Raw genomic sequence first — 11,256 nt, forward strand, 5'->3', positions numbered from 1 at the left:
TGAATACACACCATTCGTCTTTTTTACTAAAGTTCCAGCTTTTTTTTTCGAGCGCCTAATGGTCCAGCTTGTCATGTTTGGATTATCCCTCAAATTTCTGACGTTATTCCCATTTCTAATACAGTTATCCTTATTTGGATTATCCCTCAAATTTTGTTGCCACCTAGGTTGTCATGTATGTGTTCATGCGCTGTCATAATTTTGATTCATGACATTTCATTTGCCATAAAGCTAGATAAAAGGCTGTTTGAATTAAAAAAATTGCTCGAATTTGTACATTCATCACCATCATTAATCAAGCAACCAACACTTGTTCACCATATTTTATCACTTGGTAGGAAAAAACAAACACATTTTTTGAATGCAACAATGGACACATTAAGGAATATTGCTTTGATTGAAAAACTTTGCTTAAATTCCTGTTTGAGGTCGCCTCTAGGTCGTCGCGGCCGCCTGCTAAGAGACACAAATAGAGAGGATGGAACATGGAGAGGGGGTGAGGGTGGCGTACCTGCACAACAGCCGGTGTGGCGCTCCCTTGGTCGTGTCATGGTCCTCCCCCGCACCCTAGCTGAACCGTTGAACGCAATGACTCACAACATCCAGAGCAGCTCATCGATCTACCCCCGCGTGAGTTCGCCCGCGACCTTCCTGGACTCCTCCTCCCCCTGCCGCCGTCCAGTCGGGATGGAACCGAACGCCGTAGGAAGCGACCGCGGCGGCGGAGGCCGCATCACACAATCGTATCCGCGCCAATGAGGCCTGGGTCCACGCACAACAACGTTGAACCCCCTGTGGAAGCTGAGCGCCTGAGCCAGTCCCCTACGTCGCTCTCGCCCATGGAGACGCCACCGGAGGAGAAGAAGAGAGACTGCGGTAGAAAGGGAGGATCGGGCACCAGCGGCATCAAGGGAGGATCGGGCGCCAGTGGCTCGGGGAGGAAGAGGAGGTGAGGCGGTCGAAGCCTATCCATGGGATGGTTCAAAGCGACGGAATTGGCGGACCAGTAAAAAAGGAAACGAGAAAGGAAGAAATAGAGTCCCATGGATACACGATCTGAACATTCGCGGCAGAGAGGAGGTGATGTGCAACGACGTGATTGGTTAGAAATCGCGCGCATCTACAGTGCCACACTGAGGGAACGCTATCGTGGGACGCTGAGGGCGCGCAATTTCGTTCGTCTTTCATATATGTATCTATGATAGGCAAGTTGAAAGCGTGAGTATGGCTACCTGGGCAAATCTGCCATCCTGGAAGAAGGATCCAGATATTGCTTGAATCAAACTAGATTCAAATTTATTTGGAAGAAGTCCATTCTGAACCTTGAACTAGTAGACGTTAGCTAAAGTAAACCCAAACTCCAAATCCTGGTCATTCGCATCCTGAACTATTAAATCTCGGTCTAAATCAAACCATGAACATGCTTTTCATAGCAGAAAACTAAAATCTTAAATTGCTAACCAAACAAACCCTTTATAGAGTAATTTGTTAGAATATTGTTAGAGATAGATCTTGATGTATTCGGTTAGCTAAGATAAAGCTAAACCGAACCCTAGGCTGTTCAGATTTGTATCTTATCTCTATCTTCTTGTACCACAAGTTTTGTAACAATCCCTCCATGTAAATGCCGTGATCAAGGGCTATTCTGATCCTATATAAACACGCAACCAGCGGCCTACTACGGTAGGTAGAAACGCTTCCGAAACTTCACATGGTAATCAGAGCCTTCCTTCCAAAATACATCTAGCTTTCCTTCCCAACCGCAGCCATGTCATCGTCCTCCCACAGCACCGCCAATCCCCTGAACAATCAGATCACAGAAAAGCTTACCCGTGACAATTTCCTTCTGTGGAAGACCCAACTCCTTCCCCAGATTCGTGCTGCTTCCCTTTTCGGATACCTTGATGGCTCCATCCCTGAGCCGGAGCCTACCATATCCACCACAGACAAAGATGGCAAGGTCACGAACCTGCCAAACCCAGAGCATGCAGCCTGGGTCGTTCAGGACCAGCAAGTGCTGGGCTATCTCCTGACGTCCGTCTCCAAAGAAGTCCTGACACAGATGGTGTCGGTCGAGACGGCGCACGCGGCATGGACCGCCCTGACGAACATGTTCGTCTCCAATTCACGCTCCTGCATCAACAATCTTCGGATCTCCCTCTCCAACGCAGAGAAGGGAAATCAGTCGGTGGCCGTCTACTTCGCCCGCATGAGGTCACTTGCTGATGAGCTAGCGGCTGCAGGCAGACCCCTCCAGGACGACGAGCTCATCTCCTTCATCTTGGCCAGCCTCGACATGGAATACAACCCCCTGGTATCCGCCCTCGACGCTCGCACTAAACCTCTCACCCTCGATGTACTGTACTTGCAGATGGCCAACTTCGATCAGAGAGTTGAGCTCCTGCAATGATCCGGTGGTGGCTTCAAATCGTCTGCAAACTCAGCTGCTCGTGGGCGTGGTCAGCAGCGCGGACGCGGCGCGCCGCGTGGCCGTGGTGGCGGCCGCGGCCGCGGCAGCCGTGGCCCTGGCAGTGCGCCCCCTGTCTACAACAACAATCGGGGGGGACGCCCTGGACCTGGCGGACTTGGAGGACCCGGGCCAAATGGTGGTGGTGGTTTCCGCAATGATCGCCCCCACTGCCAGATCTGTAACAAGCCCGGTCACATCGCCATGGAGTGCTGGTACAGGTTCACTGATGATTATCTTCCAGAAGAAAAAGTGGGGGGATCGGCCACTACATCCTCCTACGGGGTGGATACCAACTGGTATGCAGATAGCGGCGCTACAGATCACATCACCGGGGAGCTCGAGAAGCTAACCGTTCGAGACAAGTACCGCGGGCATGATCAGATCCACACTGCTGATGGTGCAGGTATGAGCATTAGCCATATTGGACATTCCTCTATTAATACCCTTAGTGATACTCTTCATCTAAACAAAGTTTTGCATGCCCCCACTGCCTCACGAAATCTTATTTCCGTTCATCGTCTCACCCTTGACAATCATATTTATATTGAATTTTGGCCTTATTTCTTTCTTATTAAGGATCAGGCCACGAGAGGGTGCTGCATCGAGGCAGATGTAGAGGAGGACTTTATCCATTGCTTCCATCTAGGACATCAAATAAACAAGCGTTTGGTGCTGTCAAGATATCTTCATCGTGATGGCATGATCACCTTGGCCATCCTTCTTTTCAAATAGTTCAACGTGTGCTTAGGAATAATAAACTCTCTTATCATGGGGAGCCAAACTTTGAGTCGGTGTGTGACTCATGCCAATGTGCAAAAAGTCACCAATTACCTTATCCCGTGTCTACTAGTGTATCTACCAAACCTCTTGAGTTAATCTTTTCTGATGTATGGGGAGATGCCCCTCTTTCTGATGGTAGATACAAGTATTATGTTAGCTTCATTGATGATTATACCAAGTTTTCATGGATTTACCTCATTAAGAAAAAATCCAATGTCTTTGAAGTTTTTCATAATTTCCAAGCATTCGTTGAACGTCAATTTGATGCCAAAATACTCACTGTTCAATCTGATTGGGGTGGGGAGTACGAGAAACTAAACTCATTTTTCCAAAAGATTGGAATTGCTCATCATGTTTCTTGTCCACATGCTCATCAGCAAAACGGATCTGCCGAAAGAAAACATCGTCATATCGTTGAAGTAGGTCTTGCACTTCTTGCAAACGCCTCTATGCCCTTAAAATTTTGGGATGAGGCTTTTCTTGCTGCCACATATCTTATCAACATTTTGCCAAGTAGTGTCATCAATTTTGACACCCCGTATGAACGACTATATCAAAAAAAACCCAACTATGAATCTCTACGTGTGTTTGGATGCGCCTGCTGGCCCAACCTCAGGCCATACAACGCTCGCAAGCTTGCCTTACGTTCCAAACAATGTGTTTTCCTAGGTTATAGTCCTCGACACAAGGGGGTCAAGTGTCTAGATGTCTCTACCGGCCGAGTATATATCTCTCGTGATGTCATATTTGATGAAACTGTCTTTCCATTTGCATCACTTCATCCTAATGCTGGGGCTCTCCTACGTAAAGAAATTTTGCTCCTTCCCGATCATCTTCACTCATCCACCTTTTTTGATCATGGGGGTAGTAATGGAGATGACCAAAATAATATGGCTATTACTCGTACTAATCCGCGTTGTCCAGATGATGCAGAAAGTGCAGGAGAAAATTTGGCAGAAAATGATGCAAATTTGGTGCCAAACGGACTAAATATGGGGTCTATACCGTATGTCACGCTAAGAGACAGCGGCACAAGATCCGGTGCAGGTCCGTGCATGCGATCCCATGCAGATATGGGTGCAGACAGCACGGGATCCGGCGCAGCGTTAGCGCCAGGCAGTGGCGGCAGCGCGTCAACACCAGACAGCAGCAGCGGCGCGGAGCAATCAGCGGGTGACCGGTCAGCCAGTCCAGCGCGCGCCTCTTCATCTGGCCACCCGCGCCAACAGGCGGACGACATGTCAGCCGGCCCCGCGCGCGCCTCTCCATCCGTGATGAGTGCGCCGTTGCCATCGCGGGCCAGGCGACCAGGTGCTGTGCAAGACACACTGGTTGGGCAAGAAAACCCGACTTCGTTCCCAGTGCTGCATGGAACAAGTGCTTCTGGATCTTCTGTTCAAAGTGAAGATTCTCCAACTCCAGAAGCTCCTGTTTTAGGGCATACACGACTCCAAACAGGGATCCGGAAGCCATTGTTGCCTTCAGACGGTACAGTTTTATATGAAAAAAAATTCAAAGTTAAATATGCTTCATTATGTTCCACAGGTGAACCACAGAGTGTTCAAGAAGCCTTGGATGATAAAAGATGGAGAACAGCAATGGATGAAGAATACCAAGCACTCATGAAGAACAAAACATGGCATCTCGTTCCTGCAAACAGGGGTAAAAGTATCATAGACTGTAAATGGGTATACAGAATTAAAAAAAAACTGATGGTAGCATAGATAGGTATAAAGCCAGATTAGTAGCAAAAGGATTTAAGCAACGATATGGTATAGACTATGAAGATACCTTCAGTCCAGTTGTTAAAGCAGCTACTATTCGACTTGTTCTATCTATTGCTGTATCCAGGGGTTGGAGCTTGCGACAGCTAGATGTTCAGAACGCGTTCCTTCATGGTGTTCTGGAAGAAGAGGTCTACATGAGGCAACCACCAGGTTATGAAAGTAAAAACTCACCCTTTCATGTGTGCAAACTGGACAAGGCACTCTATGGGCTTAAACAAGCTCCAAGGGCATGGTACGCTCGGTTGAGCTCTAAACTTCAGCAGTTAGGATTTGTTCCATCAAAGGTTGACACCTCACTTTTTATCTTCAATAAGTCCATGGTGACCATATTTGTTCTTATTTATGTTGATGATATTATTGTGACAAGCTCTTCTCAAGAAGCAGTGTCAGCATTATTAAAGGATTTGAGCTCAACCTTCGCTCTAAAAGATCTGGGAGATCTGCATTTCTTCCTTGGCATAGAGGTAAAGAAAATTGATGATGGTATTGTGTTAACACAAGAAAAATATGCCTTGGATCTTCTAACCAAAGTGGGTATGAAAGACTGCAAGCCAGCACCCACACCTTTGTCTAGTACTGAAAAATTATCAGCTCATGATGGAGAGCTTCTTTCATCAGAAGATGGTACAAGGTACAGAAGTATTGTTGGTGCATTACAGTATTTGACTCTTACAAGGCCAAATATCTCTTTTTCAGTCAATAAAATATGTCAATATTTGCATGCACCAACCACAGTCCATTGGACTGCAGCTAAAAGAATTCTTAGATATGTCAAGCACACTATGAATTCAGGATTAGCTTATAGAAAGTCATCCTCTACTCTTTCGAGTGCCTTCTCAGATGCAGACTGGGCAGGTGATATTGATGACAGAAGGTCAACAGGTGGTTTTGCAGTTTACTTTGGTCCAAATTTAATATCTTGGAATGCCAGGAAACAGGCTACTGTGTCTAGATCAAGTACAGAGGCAGAATATAAATCTGTAGCCAATGCAACTGCAGAAATCATTTGGGTTCAGTCACTTCTAAAAGAACTCCGAGTATTTACTAGACAAATTCCATGTCTTTGGTGTGATAATCTTGGAGCTACTTATTTATCTGTTAATCCTGTGTTCCATGCTTGAACCAAGCACATTGAAATTGACTATCATTTTGTCAGAGAAAGAGTAGCAAACAAACTTCTTGATATAAGGTTTGTTTCTTCAAAGGATCAGATTGCTGATGGGTTTACGAAGGCATTGCCTGTAAGAAACTTGGAGAACTTTAGACGCAATCTCACCTTGACCAAGGTGTGATTGAGAGGGGATGTTAGAATATTGTTAGAGATAGATCTTGATGTATTCGGTTAGCTAAGATAAAGCTAAACCGAACCCTAGGCTGTTCAGATTTGTATCTTATCTCTATCTTCTTGTACCACAAGTTTTGTAACAATCCCTCCATGTAAATGCCGTGATCAAGGGCTATTCTGATCCTATATAAACACGCAACCAGCGGCCTACTACGGTAGATAGAAACGCTTCCGAAACTTCACATAATTATGTTCCTGGTCGTTGGTCGGGATTCTGAGTTCCTGGACATGAATCTGGTTCAGAAGGCTGAACCAAACAAACCCTTTAAGAAAAAGGGTTTCCCCCTGCGCTTTATAGATAAAGCATTACCGAACAACCGAATCCTGCCGATACAAACACACACAAACGCATCACACACACCCAAGGCTGGATACAAGAACGCTGATAACAGCAACACTACCCCACCAAAATCCTAGCCAACATCAGATGAACACAATAAGCACTACTACGAAGATGTCGGGGCCCTCAACCATGGGCGGGCCACCGCGAAGAGGAGAAGCCGTGTAGGACGAACAATGAGCTCCAAAGCGACGCCTTCAGCAAGGAAACGGCACCATCGTGTCGCCACCGCCCAATTCAAGGATTAGAGTTTCCCCCGGAGCACTCCGACGACAAATGAGATGCCGCGACGGCGCCTTCAAGAAGGGGACGACGCTAGAACGTCGCCGCCGTCGGCCTGGCAAAGTAGAACGGGTTTTCACCCCGGCCAACACTCATCGTCACCGGATTGGGTGAACGATCCACCCCGGTCAACACGCCGCCCACACGGCCATGCTGACCGGACAGCGCCCGAGCCGCGTGCTCAGCCCATGAGCACCCCGGCTACCACCAACCGGGCTGCCGCCATGGCATCCGAGCCCCACCCTCAACCAAGACACACCGAACAGACGCGGCTGACCAGAACGAAGCGGAAGCTCACCTTCCACCCCAAAGTCGACACCTTGGCATGGTCGGTGACCTCGGCGGTCGGATCAGGGCCAGGGGAACTCCGGCGGCCACCCGCAGCAGCCGCCAGATGCAACGGAGGGGGCACCCTACCCCTTCCCTAAGTCCCCTGCCACCACCAGCAGGCCTCGCGCGCACCACCACATCATGGCGCCACCCCGGCCTGACGAGCCCGTCGCTGAGTCCAAACAAGAGGGAGGGAGCTCACCGAGTCCAACGCAGACGAACCGTCGCCGGAGACCCGCCATTGCCGCGCGCAGATCGGACAACCACCAGGCCGCAACAGCGCCGCTGCAGACCACCCCACTCCGAGGTCAAGACCGACCTCGGCCACCGCCCCACACTGCCTGCCGCTATCCAGGAGCCGGATCCGCGCTAGCACGCCACCGCCCAGATCGGTAACCCCCGCGGCCGCCACGCCACAAACGATCATGCCGCTCGATGTCGCCTCCCCACCAGGCAACCTCTCCGCCGAACGTCGCCGCGCCGCCGTCCGCGCCAAAGCCCGGCGCCCCCACTCGACCGGTCGTCTCGCGCAAGCCGCGGGGCATGAGGGGAGGAAGAAGAGGCCCCGCCGCCGCCCCCACCGGCCGGGCTTCGCTCGACGGCGTCGTTGGGCGGCGGCGAGGGAGGAGAGCAGAGGAGAGGGAGGTCGGGTCGCGGCGGCTAGGGTTCCCCCCGGTCGCTCGCGAGAGCGACACGGGAGGGAAGGGGAGGGGGGTTCCGAGACGTTCGGAATGGCTGTTCCTGAAACAAACCCTTTAACTAGTCACATTTCATTTGACAACCAAAGGATTCCACATTCTGCACCACTTTGTAGTTTGTACCACACGAAAATCACCTGTTCTAATTGTCTGTAACATCTTACCCTCTCATGTATTCTGTTTTTCAGGTTAAACAAGAATCACAATCTGCAGAAGAAGAATAGAGTCCCTTGTGTCGATAGATCGACACCAGTTGTATCAGTGGTGTTTGGGAGCCACCATTAAATACAGACGCACAAATTTTGCTTTATGTTCACTAGGCAAGGCCCTGACGACATTCTGCTCTCGATCAGGCCTTCGGCGTTCGTTGTTGCCTGATGAACCGGGCTAGCAGTAGGTGCTAGCTTCCTTCATGAGAGTGCTGCCAGCCTGCGTAGACGCGACGAACTGATCCTGGTTTTCAGAGACATGATGAGAAATTAAGATGTATTGATCTTTGGTGCTGATGCTCCTGTTTTTCGTACTGCCCCTGCCTATCGTGGCTTCATTTCATCCCGTTGAAACCATGTTCCAAAGTGGGTTTCGGTTTGAAACCATGTTCAGGCTGGCAGTTTTTGCATGCCCGGCGCTTCGGCCTGCCAGCCCAGGTGCCTAGGATCGCCGTGCTCCACGTAGGGGACGACGTGAGTGTCGCCGAATGGAAGTTGCAGAGATTAGTTTTCCCTCTGTACTACTTTTGAACAGCTGGGTCAGCAAAGGATGTAGTAAATGCAACAAATGTACTTCAACAAACTAGTGTATGTTCTGTCTGTCATGTTTCAGAGTTACAACACGCCCGTCTTTCTCTCAGTTATGTTTGTTGTATTTTTGTTTTCCTCTTCTCTCTAACTTGGCTGTGTGTAATGGCCGACTGTAATTTCATTTCGCATAAAAGCTAAAGAAAACAAAAAGACTAGGTGTCATGAATAAAAGTTACAGTAAGCATTGTTCAAAATGAGTATGTATTAAAAGTAGTTCAAAATCTGCACAACTCAACGTTTCTCTGATGGGCTGGGCTTTGGTCATTCGCGTGCCCAGCTACATGGGCCAAGGACCCTTCTTCGATGCTCTGCTCTCTGCTCGAGGAAGCGCAGCACTGCATGCCTGATTTCTAATTAGTCCCACCTCGCTAGCTTAGGCAACACTATACCCGTTTATAAGGCGAGACACGGCTAGTTGTAGCACGACCTTACTTGAACAGGATCTGTTCTATAGGCTCGTACCGCTGCATCCTTTACCAATAAGGAGGCAAGCACTTCAGTCTGCTTGATGCATTCTGACCTCTGGGCCAGAGCGTGATTAACGGCCTGGATGAATCCTGATGGGTGTAGAGGATCGTTCCTGTCCAGTTAACACTGGTGCAGGGGGTGGCTTGCAGGTTGTCTGACAGACTACACAAAATCTTTTTGTTTTTTGCAACTCCTTTCATCAAGACTTTTTACCTTCTGGCAACCAATTCTCTACACAAAATCTTTTTGTTTTTTGCAACTCCTTTCATCAAGTCTTTTTACCTTCTGGCAACCAATTCTCTTGGAAACTATGCATGACTCAGTTCTACAAATAGATCTGGAATGCAGGTACATTTTCATCTCTTTTGAACTTGTTTAACCAACAAATCTCCCTCCTTAATTACACATCTGAAACTATGTATTACAATATTAGTAGTGCCAGTAAGATAAGATGCACCCACTTTATTTTTAGCTGCACTAGTACTAGTCACTAAAAAAATATCCGAAAGGTAACAGAAGCCCACTGACCACTTGCATGATCCATACACATATCTAGACCTGTTCCAGGAGATCGAACGCGGAAAATTTTGCCTCACGGCTCAAGCTTTTATACAACGCCTACTGGTCCATTGATCACATGCTTTCCTTGGTTTGTTGCCGAGGCCGATTCGGCGTGTTTATCTGACACGACGTGTCATACTGCATCCAGTGTGCAAAGTAACCAAGATTCAGCTAGTGATTCTCTTACTACAAGTCCAGCGGATGATCGTCTGAAATATGCCACCGCTGATAGTGATAGTAGCAATGAGATGTTCACTACTGAACTGGGAGAGAAAAGTGACCAATATGGTGTGGAACTAGTGGCTGAACAAGTATGTTCAGGAAGGAAATGGGCGCAGAGACTGATTTCTGCAGAACTCGTCTTCGTACATAGGACCTGAATACCTATTTGTTCACACACAAATTATTTGGCATACATCTGTGTTACACCAAGTTGGTAAGCCAAATGCTCTCCTTTCAACACTTTCCTTTAAAGAAGATTTTGAAACATTATCCACAAAATCATGTCCCAGATTAATGCCAGAGCAGTGTTAGGAGTACGTAACAAACTGTCAGCTGAAACAGAGGTGATTCCTTGCTTCTACTGTCTGAAGACCACACATGACACATGAGTTCTTTCCTATGCCACATGGCGCTTGTACTCAGTCTGTCTGTTAACAAATACGAGTAGTAGCCAGATAAATAAATTTGACGGTAACAGAGAATCTTTGATTTTGAGAAGGAACTCTGCACCATTGACTTTGAGAAAACAGTAGGTGGTTTGCCTACTGAAGTAGTAGTATGTTGAGGAAGGAAAACGTGTGTAGAGAGTACCAGCAGAGTAGTGTTATATGAATGTTAACACCCGGAGCGGGGCACATGGTCCTTATTTTTGGTGCCACGAGACTTGCATCCCTTGCTGTTCTGTGGAGATGCATGCCATCAGACAGTGTCGAGCTCATAATCAAAGAGGCAGCCTCAATGATTACAATTCGATTAGTTCCCTCGAGTGGCAACAAGTGAAGAGCACCAGTGGTCTAGTGGTAAAATAGTACCCTGCCACGGTACAGACGCGAGTTTGATTCCCGGCTGGTGCATCTTTTTTTTCCCTTGGGCCTTCTCACTTGTGTTGGCATAAATTTTTTTTGTTTTGTGGGATTTTAGATTTTTTAACTGCCAACAAAAAATTGTGACTGAATCTTGTTTTATAACTAGAACAGTCCAGGCAGCAAAAAAAGCATGCTGATTATTAAGGAAACTAAATCTCGTTCTAGCCAAAAACACCCAAAAGTTTATATGTGGTGGCAATAAGACCAAAGAAGATGTACCCAATCTAATTTTCTCTGCAGTACCACAAGTCACCGCGACATAACAAAAATGCACCCAGTCACCGCGACATAAGTGACCACATGCATG

The 11,256-nt window shown here is 47.8% G+C and overlaps 1 non-coding gene across 1 annotated transcript; it reads left to right on the forward strand.

Annotated features, from left to right (window-relative positions):
• Positions 1–9,254: 9,254 nt before the first annotated feature.
• On the forward strand, positions 9,255–9,464 carry LOC119319874. The gene has a single exon (XR_005154694.1). It is a non-coding gene; the product is annotated as a small nucleolar RNA U3 (small nucleolar RNA).
• Positions 9,465–11,256: the final 1,792 nt, after the last annotated feature.

The sequence above is a fragment of the Triticum dicoccoides genome, chromosome 6A (assembly GCF_002162155.2).
Source record: "Triticum dicoccoides isolate Atlit2015 ecotype Zavitan chromosome 6A, WEW_v2.0, whole genome shotgun sequence".
Classification (NCBI taxonomy): domain Eukaryota; kingdom Viridiplantae; phylum Streptophyta; class Magnoliopsida; order Poales; family Poaceae; genus Triticum; species Triticum dicoccoides.